Here is a 14538-nt window from a genome sequence, read left to right on the forward strand (position 1 = left end):
CAGCCCCGTGGCCAGGAGCCAGAGCTGGGCTGAATCACAGAGAACGCATCGTGCTCGCCTCAAGACGTCAGGAGCTTTTGATAAATTAAAATTCATTTTGGTAGAGGAAAAATTCCTAGAACCTTTTGTTCACGCTAACATGTGCGGTGATTTTTCAAATTTAAATGAATTATACAAAAATGTTTTTAAAATGAGTCAACCCTTCCAAAAACTGTCTAAAACACCCTTCTTGTAGCAGCCGTGGTAGAAAGTAAGGAAAGCTAAAAGCACCCACCCTAAGAGTGCTGGAGGAATGGGGAAATGACAGCAATGAGCTAATGTGCTGGGCCCACGCAAGTCCAAAAGAGCTCTGTCCAAGACCATCTGAGGCTTTGGGCACACAACACTGAACGCTGCCACAGCAATGCTGAGAAGGACAGAGGAGAACAAGCTCATTCTGTGAAGTTCTTAAGTTTTCAGGATTCACCTACACATGAGAAGAGGTTCTGGAAATAAGAGCTGCCAGATGTCCCAATAAAACCTAGGATTTTTTAATATTTCTCCTGATGTCCCATATTAACCTTATCACTACTTTCATACCTGCCATCTGGCATTTTTTGGGATGTCTGGCAAAACCAGCAGGTACAAATTAACATCAGAGAAGAAGAAGGGAAAATGCAACTCCGTGCCTGCAGTGCCTGGAGAGGGAAAGGAAAGCATGGAGGCAAAGGGCTCTTGTGCAAAATAAGCACAGAAACAGCAAACAAGGCCAGAGAGATGAGATAGCCCAGCTCCTGCACCTTTCTCCAGGACAGAAGGACAGCAAAGGAACCAAACCCTATTTACAACAAGTCTCAGGGAAACCTAATCGGTCCCTAGAAAGTATTTGGGAATGAAGAAATCCACAGAGTCATTGCACTCTTCATCCCATGGTAGAAATGGGATATTCCTCAAGAGTTGAGAGACAGTTTGTCATGTCCACTGAACAGCTGCCTCCACTTAACTCATTCGGGACTTTCTGCTCCAGCTGGTCTTTTCAGTGGGGTTAGTAGATCAACGGGGCTCCCGGTTCTTCAGAAACCATTTTCCTCCTGCCGGCTTTTAAGAATATCTTACCAGACAGTCATTCAGCACAGGGTCTCCATCCTTAGGCCTTTCAAAAAGACTCCAACTGAGGGATCACAGAAAGTCAGGACAAGGCAGTTTTGTTCCTGCCTAGCCTCCAAGCTCCAGGACCCCCTGTTCATCGTGTCAATCAGCTGTCTGGGCTAGGTCAGGAGTTATGCATGGATCCAGACACTGCAAACACTCTGCAGGGAGGCAGAGAGGGAAAATGCTCCTGTCCTCAGGTTGTGCACACAGCTCCACGCTCCGTGCAATGGAAAAAATATTTGCAATGTGTGTAGTTAGTAGTACAACTAACAGTGCTTTTCTGCCATGCAGACGATTTGCCCTCACCTCTGTAATGTATATAAAATGCATTTCAATATTCTTCATGCACTGATGTTTATGTGCAAAAGCAAAGGGGTATGCTAGAAAAGAAATTTATCTGGGGCTTCACTTACTTGAAAGTCAAGCTTAGTTCTTGTGTTGGGGTGCTCCTGTAAAAAATGCTTGCACTGAAGCAGTGATGCTGCTGCAGTATTCTGGCAGGGAGAGCCAGATGCTGCGTTCACACTGCTTGCACAGAGCACAGCCATACCACCAGTGCTTAAAGCAGAGATAAAAATGACACTCACCCTAATCAAAACTTCGAAGCTCTTCTTCTAAAGAAAACTCGAGATAAGATTAACTCAGGAGCACTATCTCTGCATGCAAGCGTAAGTGCCCTCTATTTATTTACACACCCTACTCCAAAGCATATTGAACGTTCACAGTTGCAAACAGCAGAGCTCCTCTCCCCCAAACAATCTGTTTAAATAAGGCTATCGTTGGCTGCAGTCATCATTTTTTTTAGATTGAATGCCACACAGTCAGAATTGGAAGGCTGGAGGCACAAATGCTTGCCTTTTAGTGCCAAGCGCTGCAGAAAGCTGCCTTTAAAAGCACAATGGAACAGTTTGGAGGGAAGCTGGGATGCCTGACACCCCTGCTCTGCATACAGCAGACGACTGTGTGAGCTCCTGCTGCTCCCAGGGACCGCTCCTTATCAGCACTGCTGCTGCTCTCACCACCCCCAGCAGAAACGCACGCGTGGTGCCAAGAAGCAGTGCCAAGTCCTGCTCCTGTCCAAACCCGAGCTCTGCAGCCTGTTCCCTGGACAGGCTGATTCTTCTAAAACATGGGATCGTATCAGTGTGCTCAGTCCCGTGCCCAGAAAGCAGGGTGTTTCCTCCTCCGTGAAGCAGCTGGGCAGCAGAGCTGAGGATGGGCACCACAGGAGATGGCAGCATGGGGAACCTCACAGGGCTCAGTCTGGCCCTGCAGAAGCACACACACTCTGCACCTTTGTGGCTTTGGGGACCATTTCTGTGATGGGAATAGCCACATCTGCCTGCCTTAGCAGGGACGCAGTGAGGAAAGGGATGTCAGAGAGGGGCTATCGGATTGTTATGCTGATAAGAACTATTCAATTACCAGAGGACAGGGAAAAAAACCCCACATCTTAGTCAACACCAGTCCACAAGTCACTGTGTGGTGCTTTGAAGGGCAGCATGGGTTCAGCTCAGCAGTCGTATTTAATAAAACTGATAATTACTAACCCTCATATCCTTCCATCTGCTGTCAGCCAACAAATACCCGTGCAGAAAAAGGACTCTCTCTGGACTATTCAAGAGAGCCTCTCCAGCCTAAAACCCCAATCCCCCCCACTTTGCTCACTCCACTGAAATTCTGGCATGCTGATGCATCGCCACACGGTCTGCTGCAGAGCTCCTGCTTCCCCTGCAGGATCGAGGACGTGCACGTGGGATGCTCACCCCAGGGACAGCAGAAACAAGTCTGCTGGGGCCATTCAAAATACTTTCTTCCTCGCCTTTATATTTAAGACCCTCTAAACTCTCTTTTAGTGCCCAAATGCGTCTTTCCAATGGGAAAAACACATTCAGCAGCTGTGGGAAAGAATGCACAGCCAGGAGAGGATCCAAAATGGTGGCCACAAATGTGCCCCGTGGATTCCGGGCACGGCAGGAGAAGAGCTGGGGCCGGCTCCATTCCTGTGCAGCTGCAGCCCGCTGTGCGATGGCTGAGAAAGCATCTCCCCACTTCCCACAGAAATAAGTAGTAATGCGTTGTGATGGTGCCAAAGCTCAGAGGATAACAAAGAAACCAACAGAACAACAGCAACGATCCGTCGCTATTTTTCCGAAGAACTCTAGGAATATAAGTATGGTTTTACAGATTGAAGGACTTTTTTCTTAAAAGAAAAAAAAATCCATGAGTCTAAAGGTACAGTTCTTTATTGGTCTGAAATTTAGAGACCATGAGCAGTCACCAGACCCAAGGTACCAAGCTGAAGGAGCCCCTTCCTGGGGCCTGAGTTCACTATGCTTTAATTTTCCCTTAGGAAAACAAACAAACAAACACATGCTACTCATTGCATTTGCATTACACATTATCAACCAAAATCTGTATTTGGGGCTTTTCCAAGACCACCACCGAGGCTCCCATTAAGTTCTCTTTTAGTTTTGAACAGAAAAATCTTCGAACTTCAACGTTAGCTCAGTAGATAGGACAACTTAAAAATGCTTATGAGAGTTGCCCTGAGGTCACAGGAGCAGCATCTTTAGCCAGAACAGCCCTGATGAGAGCTGGCTGCCACAGAGCCTGACACGTACCCCACACACCTGTCCAGTCCAATTCAAACACCCCAAGCCATTGAGCTTCAACAACCTCTCTTGTAAGATAATTCAATCCAACAGATTTTACTCTTTGGAAACTGCTTCTGAAAGGTAGCCTAGGCTTTTCTGTCTGTATTTTTTCCCTCCTGCTCACACTCATGCCTTCCTCTGCATTGCTCTAAATAATGCCCCTTCCCTGCTGGTAACACAAACAAAATATGTGCTTGCAAAAGATCGTCCCATCTATGCATGCTCCTTTTCCTCTCAGATTTCACCCCAACTTGTTGAAAACTTTTCCGGTATTACCTTTCCCACAGCTGTATGTCACAGTGTGAGTGTGCTCCCATGACAGCCCAAAGAAGGCCCACTCACACCTCTGATCCTCAGCACCTTTGTCTTCAGATTCCCTTCAAGTAAATACCAGAAGCCAGGCAGACCTGGGTACATTTTTACCACCACAAGGCATTACAAACAAATACCTATTCCTTGCTGACTACCTCTCTCTTTATTCCTTTGCTCAATACCATGCAGAGAGCACCAGCAATAGTTAACAGATAAAGGCTTAACAAACTGCAGCTGGTCAGACTCCCCTCCTGCATTCGAAACAATTTACACTGCCTGAACAGGACACAGGGTGAGAATGAAGTGTATTTAAGCAGTACTTGGAAAACCGGACACGCTGCAGACCAGCTGAAATGGGAGCACCAGTGGCCCCCACAACACGTCTCTGCATCACGTGCAGCTTTACGAGGCCTGGAGGAGCCACCAGGAGAAAAACAGCCAAGCCCACAGAGAGAAGCAGAGCGCACGTGCGTGACATGGAAGAGGGGAAGGCAGGAGTGCTGAGAGCAGGACGTGGGACCAGGGGACCTCAGGTCCTTGGCCAATGCTAAAGGATCGCATGGTCACGTAAAACTCAGGTAGCCTGCACTGCGTGACTCTGGCAGCACCGACTGATGCTATTATACACAACATATTTCTTACCTAAAATACAGTTAATTAATATTAGAAGGTTGAAGCTGATCCTCACAGGACAGCAAGCAGCCGCAGGGTTCACAAGGGGCTCGTGTTAGGTGGAAATTGCTGTGGCCAAAAACACACTGGGGTTCCCAAGGAGAGGAAGAGAAGTTAAACACAGTGCTCTGACTCAGGAGACCACAGGTCAACCCTGCTAGGGAAATCACTCATTTGAATAAAATATTGAGTACTTAAAAAAAAGAAGGGAGTGAGGGGAATATGTGCATATGCATAGGGGAGGGGGGAGGAAGGAAAAGGGGAAAGCAATCCTTGTTATTTGAGCAGGGCATGCCTTTTTTTCTTGGCAATCTCTGCCTCCTCTTTTCAACAGACACATCCTTTGGGGCCTAAATTGTGAGTGAGACACATGTACGTAGAGAAACGGGTCTCTGTTTTCTGTATAACGACAGACTACTTATTTTTCAGTACAGACAACCCCTCATATCTGGTATTTAACTTAGATGTAAACTAGTCCCAGCAGAGCTACTCCTCTTAATGGCTCACACAACTTTGGAAGATGGATTTTTTTTTCTCCTCTTGGCCTAGACTCATCACTGATGTATTAACTCAAAACGACAGTGAACCTAAGTCTATTCAGTGGTGCGGGTTGGTGTTGAGTGATTGGGCTTTTTGGCAGGCTCGCACTACTTGGGAAGTCAGAAGCGAATCAAAGACTATTACAGAGATACAGAAAAAACATTAGAGATTCTGACATTCTCAATCCTTTCAGAATGTTTGATGTTTCGCTGTTCTCAAGTGACTCATGTGATTAATAAAGTAGATGTATTTGTCATCTCCTTGGACAGAACTACAAACGTACTTTGTTACGAGGAAAGACTAATAGGCTTTCAGAGAAACACTGCAGGTGAATACCACCCACAGCACCGCCGTCCTCCCCTGGCATGCAGAAGAAAGATGTGCAGGGCAGCAGCATCCTTCCTCAGCTAAGAAGTCCCAGGAGCAAGGGAAGATGAGGGTTTCAGGACTGTGCGTTATAGCTCAGGACTGAACAAGCTCTGTGTCTGTGGGTGCTCATAGAAGAAAGCACCTCGTACTCCACCAAGTCTTAGGGGAGAAATAATTGACTTGCAACGCTATTATTGCTTTAATTAATGAGTATATTCATAAAGGCTAGAAGAAGCAGGACAGGGAGTTGTCCACCGATTATTCACTGAAGCTAGTTTCTCTAGGATCTCTTTTGAATCACCAGATCAACCAGGGTAGAAGAGATGTGGCAGAGTCCTCTTGCCACCTCACTCCCCAAACCCATTCCTAATAGATGCAACACTCCTCTCTTGACCTCAAGCAACACAGATTTCACAGCCTCACAGGACTGTGAAGGGCTTTCTTCACCCTGAAAAGCTTTTTTTCACATTAAATTAAATCTCTTCTGCTGTAAATTATTCCCAATATCACTTGACTGAGCAAACACTGTCATTGGGAAGAAGCTGTCCTTCTTATCCTGTCTGTAACAGCTTATTTACCAAAGACTCCTCGTATCTGTTTTATTTCATTTTACTTCACTGATGCAGCCTCAGCTCAGTCTGCTCTCGTGGGTGATGCCTTCCTAGCTCCTCAGCAATCCCTGTTGTCCTCTCTGGACCTGCTCCAGCTGATCCATACATTTCCTAAGACATGCTTGCCACAGCCAGGCCCAGCACTGCTCCAAGCTGCGTTCTCACCCACACCAAGCAGTGGGACAGATGACTTCTTACACCCACTGGTCCTGCAGTGCCAGCGCAGCCAAGCACAACATTTGCCTTCTCCTCAGAGTACAGCACTCCTGACTCCATTCCATTTCTGTTCCATGAAAATTCCCAGATGGTTTCAGGAGAGCTGCAACCTAACCATGATCCAAATCCAAGAGGGTTACCCCTCCCTGGAAGCCCTGTTTCCTTGCAGACCCTGAGAGCTCCCCATGGCACGCGATCACTGCAGGCCTGCCCTCTGTCTGAATGGTTTCACCAAGGCCAGGTGTTGGTGGATGGCTCATAAGAGTGGCACATGAGATGTGACAGTGGAAGCTTACACGACCTCAAGATACATCATCTGCTGCTCTCCAGGAGGCTCGGTGCACTGCTGCAAGAGGAAATGAGGTTGGTGTGACAGGATTTGTGCCTGACAAAACCATTTTAGCTTCCTATTTATCTCCTTGTTATCTCCCAGCTGCCTGCAAATAATTTATCTGTTGTTAAATAGACTGATGTGCAATTCCTCAGCACTCCTCTCTAACAGGCTTTAAGCTTTTCCACTTTTCCAGGCCTTTCCATCAGTGCACAAAGACAGCAGTTATCACTTCTGAGATTGACTGGGACTGAACAGCCCAGAGGTTTGTTACAGCGCTGACAAGAGCTATCAGAAAACATCCCATTTACCCAGGCATTCTCTAGCTTGCTTATTCCAGCCCAAGGCTGTAGTCCTAACAACTTTACATTCACTGTCTACGGCTTTTTCAGGGCACGGGGAAGAAAAGTTGGAAAAAAAGGGCATTAGGCATTTTGCCCTTCAGTTTCACCCATTGAGAATTGCTCCCCTGCATCAAATCCCAGGCCAACACATTCCCTTTGGCTCTTTTTCTTCTGCTCTCATCATCACTAAGAGCCTGAGTCCCCTTCTGTGCCACAGTTTTGCTCATTTTGCTGCTTTATGTTTGTCATAAGCTTTTGTACTCATCTTTAGTAAACTCAGCTGCAGTTTTTCAGTGCCTCCTTCATGTGTCTGAGACTGCCCCTCTCATTCCTGCACAATAAGAACACATCTTCACATCAGAAATACAACCTCTGTAAAGAGCCACAGCCTTCCCTACATACTTGTTAAGAGTTGCTTCTCATTGGATCCTATGAACTCAGCGAGTCCACTAAATCACAGCACGCACGTACGTACCAGGTGGAAAAGACACACACACAGGCAAGGCCCCAAACTACTGCAAAAATACAGTGCTTTGATCTTAAAATTTTGTTAAAATATCATCTGGAAGACAACATCCCTGGCTTTCATTCCCTGCTCTGGGCTCTCTTTCAGGACCTCAGAAAAGCTATTAAACCCACATTCCTCTACATGTATCTAAATGGGGAACACACATATCTTAACGCACAGTGTTATAGAGAGAAAAAATTAAAAAAATGTTTATAAACACATCTGAGATCTCTGGATCAAACCTACCCAAAAAATTGAAAACTTCTGGATAAGCTTACCGAGAGGCAGCAAAGAAACGAAAATTGGGAGCGTTGTATTTCTCTGAGATGGAACATTGAAAAGATTTGCTTTTTTTCTGAAGCTTGCCAAGCTGCAATAAGAACCATATTTTCTGCATGAAATTTAACACCCAAAAGAGACCGTGAAGGACCAGAGGGTCTCCTGTCCCCGTGTGCTTATTACGGCTGTGAGCTCCGTGAGCACATGGAAAGAACACACTCCAGCTTGCCTTTCTGGATGTAAATACAGAAAAGTGCCTTCATCTGTATGCTGAAACAAAGAAAAAAAACCCTACAGACCTTATTAAATGAGTAATCAAAAAAAAAAAAAAGTGGCAGGAGTATGTTACTGTGGTACATAAGTTCAGGCATATCTTTTTTTTTTTTTACACACTTTATAAATTTCAGTTTTTATGTACATTTTCCTTTCTTTGAGAACTCAATGAAAAAAGATCCAGATCTTCTGACACACTGAAGTTATTTGGTTACTCCCAGTCCTGATTCCTTTGGTATCAATGGTCTATGCTACACACGATCATCAGCCAAGAGTATCTTTCAAGAAACAATATCAAAGTATGACACCTGTTCAAAATATGCTTTTTATCTCTCTTCTGCTTTCCATCACACAGCTTTATCTACTCCAGCATCAGATAAGCCAGAGAAAGTGAGCCCAAATATTAACTGCAATACAGAAATGGCGTGTGTTTCCCCAGGAGCAAAACCAACCCACTGAGCACAAGCAGCTGCTCCACGTCCCAGCAGGGTAAATCCCAACAGATTACAGTGAACTATCCCCTCCTGCCACAGTTACTCAAGACCACAAGGACAGCAAGCCTGATCCCTGCATGGCACTGGACACAGCTTCCTAGCCCCAGCAGCCTGTGCTCATAGCAAAGTGCAGCCACAGGCATGCTGCACACACAGCAGCCTTGCTTTGAGGTCTTCCAGGCACCAAAGTGGTGCTGCAGGAGATGCACACAAGCCAGTAACTCTGCTGTGCATCAGGCACCCAAGGTAGCTCGGGGTTTCATGCAGAACAAGTCCAAGTCATTCTTGCAGTGTCCAGTCTGTGTATTTAAAGAGAACTCTGAGTGAGGCTCTCTCGTTTGTTTATGAGTCTGCCTCCTGAATAATTTCTAAGCACTTGTCTCTAAGGACAACATCTTCCCAACAGCTCAGTCCCGTGGATGCTGAACAGATCCTTTGAGAAGGCCCTGGGGGACATCAGGACTTCAGCATTGTCACTGCTCCGTCACACAAACCCTGGCACCCGGCCCCCAGCACCACGGGTCCCAAGGAGGTCACTGCATTAGGGAACACGTGTTTATACTGAAAGAGCCAGCTTCAGCATCACACCCCAGCCATCCTTCTGGGGTGCCAGGCTGGAAAATGAGGAAGTGAGATCAAGTCTGCAACAAAATCAGGACTGCACAAGCAGAAGGAAGAACAAAAGCTGCAGTCATGCTGGAAAGAACCCTACCTCCCCCCTGCCACCCTTAACTCCCCAACTACATTTAAGAAGTTTAATAAAAAAAATATATTTATATATATATATATATAGGTTTGAACATATAAAGTTTGGTTGAACCCAACTGCAATCTCGGACAGACTAGAGATGTTAACTCCTCTGGCACCCTGCCACCAAGAGCACAGTGCCAACCTTTGCAGACTTCCAACAGGAAATTAAATAACTGCTCTGTTGGAAATACAAACCCATTTACGGTGGTCAGACCTGCGTTTTCCAAAACAATGGCAGAGTTTGTGTGCTAGGAAAATCTGTAGGAAGATTTAGCCGAACGAATATGAAACAAAGCCTTATGAAAAGGTGTTACACACGGCGCTACAAATTACAGCCCTGTCAGGTGTATTTCCTGCCCCGGGGCGTAGCTGGGAGCACTTGGATGGGTCTTTACAGAGTACGGCTGTACATACACACACACAGCCCACAGCTGGAGATTAACACAACTGTTACAGTCAGAGCCTTCTGTATTCTGCCATTTAGCCCTCAAGAAGTATCGTGAGCAGCTCCACAGCGCTGCTGGACACTTGGCAGTCCTCCCTTTATTTAACTCGTTAGTGACTTTTGGTCAAGCTTTTCCCCTGGGTCACTCTTTCTTCTCACACTCCATTTCATATTTCAGGCAAACTACTGCTGCTATGAAAGACATTGCTACTGATGTCCCCACCACTGAGATTCAGACCATAAAACCACCAGAGAAAGAGAGCTGGGCCTTACTGGGTGTTCGCACACAGCCCAGACTGCAGCATACATCTTGTGTAAGCCCTGCAGGTGCTACCCACAATAAAGACAATATTAAGCATAATTCTTTAGCAAATCTGAGTCTCATCTTCGCTCCTGTCACACTGCTATTGGAATTCTTCCCTCTGTTTGATACCACCAGCACCAGCTCAGCACAGCAAACTTATCCATCAATGAAAACTCCACGGTGCTCCCTGTAAACAGCCCAACACTGCAGGTACAGATCTTGTTTCCCTAATAGCACTATCTGGTATTTTCACACAGTCGGGCCTTTCATTCCAGAACCCAAACTTTATTACACAGGTGGGTAAACATTATTATCCTGCTTCACACAGATGGGAAAGGAGACATGGTCACAGCACGATGTGCCTGAGTAACTGGAAAAGGAGAGCTCTGAAGGGCAGGATGAGGAGCAAGGGAAACTGCAGGAGGAATAGGGCATAGGATTGAGCCCACTAAGCTGCTTCCCCCCTGTAAGGAAAGCCCTAAGGGGATTATTGCTTGAAAAAATCCCGTTTCCCTAAGAAACACTTCTAGGATAAATTGGAGATTCAGAAAAAACACATTATCTACATGGGAACCTATGTAGTTTAATGGGTAAGAATTTAAGCCAGTGAAGCAGAAAGACACCTACACATCGCTATCTGTGCTGCTCCCTCCCTCCCTTCTCTCCCACCACTCAAGCTGGTTGAGGCCCTCCAACAACACGAGCAGCACAGCAGTGCCCCAGGATGCAGCACCTTCCAGAGCCACATCCTGCATGAGTCCATCAACCTGTGTGCAGGTGGGGAAGCAGCAGCAGCAGGGACAGGGCCAGGGGAAGCCCCCAGCTACCCCACAACAGCCCTGCAGTGGTCCGAACTCACTTGCAGGTCTCATCTTTGCAATTAAAAACAATTCCAACTCTCACTCACTTAGGCCCTGATCCAGAAAGGCACTCAAGTGAATATCTTATTTTAAACACAAAAATAGTTCCATTTAAATCAACTGGATGTCTCCACTGTTTACAGTTATGATATATGTTTAAGTGCTTTCCTGGACGGAGACCTTAAGCAGAGATTGTTGTTTAACACTTTCTTCAGTGCATCTCGCCAGCTCCCGGTGCCTCACCAAACTCATCTCTTTTCCATCCGTTGTTTCCTGAACAAATACAGATGTCCCCCCACTCTGCACATCGCAGTCATCTAGGAACCAGCAGATATATTACATCAAAAAGCAAGTTGCTGTTTTCAAAGCCTCAGGACAAGAGTGAGTAAAAGATACTCACTGTCAATAGAAGAAAAAGGGCAAACACAGGCAGCACGCGCACGCTGCGGAACATAGGGAAAAACCAAACCAGCCCCGCAGAGCTGGAACAGCTTGAGGCATTTTTCATCACCACAGCCATTGCCTCCGCAAGGAGATGAACAGGAAGGGTTCTCACTTCTTGCTTTAGCAGACAAAGCACCAGATCCTGCCACAGGACTTGCTCAGGAACATCTGCAGCCACGCCGTGCGGAACAGCTCTTCCAGCAGCACGCTGCACAGAGCGGCTCCTCCACCAGCTCCTCCTGCAGGCAGCCCCTGCTGCAGTCACCGACGGTGTCCCCAGCACTGCGTGGCACAACAGGGATGCCCAAAACCCAGGCTGGGAGCTGCAGCATCGCTACAGATGGACAGAGCGGCACCGGCAGGCTCAGCCCCTGCTCCTTCACTGCTGCAGAGAAACTCATCACACAGCAATGGAATTATTTAGTAACCAATAAAAGGGCTTCTTTTCAATCAGAGCTGAAGAAACTGCCGAGGCAGACCTCAAAACAGTCAGCAGGGGATGGCTTTGAAAACAGAAGGCTCCCAAGGGTCGTGAAAAAAACACAGAGGAGAAAAGAGATTAAGAGGAAAGGAACAGCATGAGGAGGAAGAAATATCACGTGCTCCGTTAACAGCATCTCTTAATTAAAAGAGCACAACTGTGGCTCAGTGAGCAATGTGACTGTGCATCCCTGCAACAGCACACTTTTTTCAGAGGGGTTCATTCCTGCTCTCCATAACGCTCAAGGACCTGTGTTCATCTGGATGCAGTATGTTAGAGAGCTAACGACATCACAAAAAGATAATCTCTGGAAGGCCTGTGCTGTTACTCATGTATTGAAACATAAGTAAGATATTACTGGTTTGGAAGCTGACAAGGCTCTTCTCTTTGTGCACTGCAACAGAAGTTGAAATGAGACATTAGCCAGCCCCAAGGAAAGGTTTCCATTGGACACAGGGAAATCCAAAGCCAGGAATCCTTTGGGGAGTTGACATTACTTTTCTAAACTAAATCATTACAAGCACAGTTCCCATTCGCATAAAGATAATTTTATTTGAGATACAAAGCTTCTACCATAAACAAAGTTTCCAAAAGAAAAATAGGCCAATCGTTTTAGCTGACACGCCAACATTAAGCTGCAGCTCTATCATTTGCTAACATCACTCAGAGGGTTTGGGCATGTGCACATCTGTAATTCTGCTGCCCCCCACTACATTCTCCTCTGGAAACGTAAACTACTACAGATGGATTTCTTACTTTTATTTTATTTTTAATAACCCCAGTCTCTTAAAAAAAAAAAACAACTGGAAAGTAAGAGAAAAAGCACCAAAAACTGCATTGTCATTAGTGTGCCTGCACTGTATTAGCCCAGACACATCTCTGCCTGGAAACAAATTGACTGCATCTCTTGGTAAATCAGTCACACTGTGGGTAATATACCAACCATTCCCTAGATTAAAGAATAAGCATCTGCTTATAAACACAAACCAACTGAAGGGCTGCCACTGCTGCATAACTTCATGCTATGCTGTGTTTCTCTGCTGTTCATCATGTGCACGTAAGAACTGAGCCATACCACGTTTCTAGCACCAGACCAGGGTGCTCATTTAAGACTACAGCTGCCCCATGCTTTTGGCACATGTACAAAAAAAATAAAAGCATTTAAATGCTATTATTATTTTTTTTAATACATGCAAAGCATTTCATGGTTCAGTTATGAGTAACTACTGCTTTCCTTCATGCTTTGTAGGTGTACTCTGCCTTCCAGGTATTCTGTATTAAGCAGCACAAGCCCTGCAACACGCTTAGACAGTGAAGAGGTTGGGAGGCTTGCTGAACCAAGGGTACTGGGAGCTTTCAAATCAAGGACTCTTCAACAAAGACAACTTATTACCAGCATTGGTCACGGTGTGTATTTATTCTGCATTTACATTAGCATAAGGAAGAACAGGTTTGGTCAAAATATCTTTCTGTAGCTTCAAAGTTTCAATTAAGCAAAGCATATCCCAAAATTAAAGGGATGTTAATAGAAAACATCCAAGCAGATGTTGGCCAACGCAAGAATACACTAAAACCCCAACAAAACCCCAAGGCTTTGAATTGCCAACAGAAACGATTCGTCAGAGCAGCTCTGCAGTACTGCCCCAAAGAGCTCATCCTTAAAAAGCAGAACAAGAAAGAATGGAAAGCCCACCCTGGCACTAATAGTGATCTTCCAAACCTCGAGCATCAGTGCTCTCGAAGGCGACCATACTGCACTGTGCGTCTTCAGACAAACCCGTATCTGACACAGGGGAGACAGAAACCACCTTGAATTAAAACTGGTCCAGGATAGAAAAGGGCTGCCAGAACCTCACCTGCCAGGTCCGCCCCTTTTCCAGGGCACTTTCACCTGGGCTCATATCCAAAATACACCATGGAAGCCTCAAATCCCAAAACATCAATGATGAATGAACACGAAATATCCAAAACGTTTCCTAGTTTGGCTCAAACTGGTAAGTTCTGCAGAATTCAAGCACGGATCACAGCTGATGCAACAGGAAAAAGTCACTTCAAGCTGTCTCCCCCTCCACTTCTCTGAACAAAAGATTGAGAGATTTGGGTAAAACAGAAAAATACAGAAGATTATAGAAATCCTTCTTCCACATGCACAAAAAAATCACTTCTATTTCAGAGTTCTGAAGCAATGCAAAAACTAATAAAGACCAAAGAAGCCACAGGGGAGGTGAATAAACAGGACCTGTTTTCCAATCAGGAGAGCTAATTTAAATATACCACATGAAACATTTCCTTCCTTCTTTATTTATATGCCTCCGAAAGGTGAAAACTAAGTTCACACTCAGACAACTCCGACCACTCTCCTTGAATTGCACATGCAATTACTAAATACAGGCTCCAGTTAGCAACAGCTTTCATCCAATATTATAAATGCCTTCTTGGCATACATTAATTTAAAATTTGGAAACAGAACTGCTCGTTTCAAGCCACGCATTCAGCCCGGGAAGTAATTCCAGCAGA

The 14538-nt window shown here is 45.6% G+C and overlaps 2 protein-coding genes across 2 annotated transcripts in view; both read right to left on the bottom strand.

Annotated features, from left to right (window-relative positions):
• The window catches only part of ROR1 (receptor tyrosine kinase like orphan receptor 1), a 129247-nt gene that overhangs the window by 104327 nt on the left and 10382 nt on the right, over positions 1 to 14538 (bottom strand). The window lies entirely within an intron of this gene.
• The window catches only part of ATG4C (autophagy related 4C cysteine peptidase), a 307949-nt gene continuing 301604 nt past the window's right edge, over positions 8194 to 14538 (bottom strand). The window contains exon 12 of the transcript XR_010622291.1: positions 8194 to 8209. The gene's annotated coding sequence lies outside the window, so the exon portion shown is untranslated. The remainder of the gene's footprint in view (positions 8210 to 14538) is intronic.

Source organism: Cyrtonyx montezumae, unplaced genomic scaffold (assembly GCF_038088225.1).
Source record: "Cyrtonyx montezumae isolate F1298 unplaced genomic scaffold, pur_monq_1.0 scaffold_1, whole genome shotgun sequence".
NCBI lineage: Eukaryota > Metazoa > Chordata > Aves > Galliformes > Odontophoridae > Cyrtonyx > Cyrtonyx montezumae.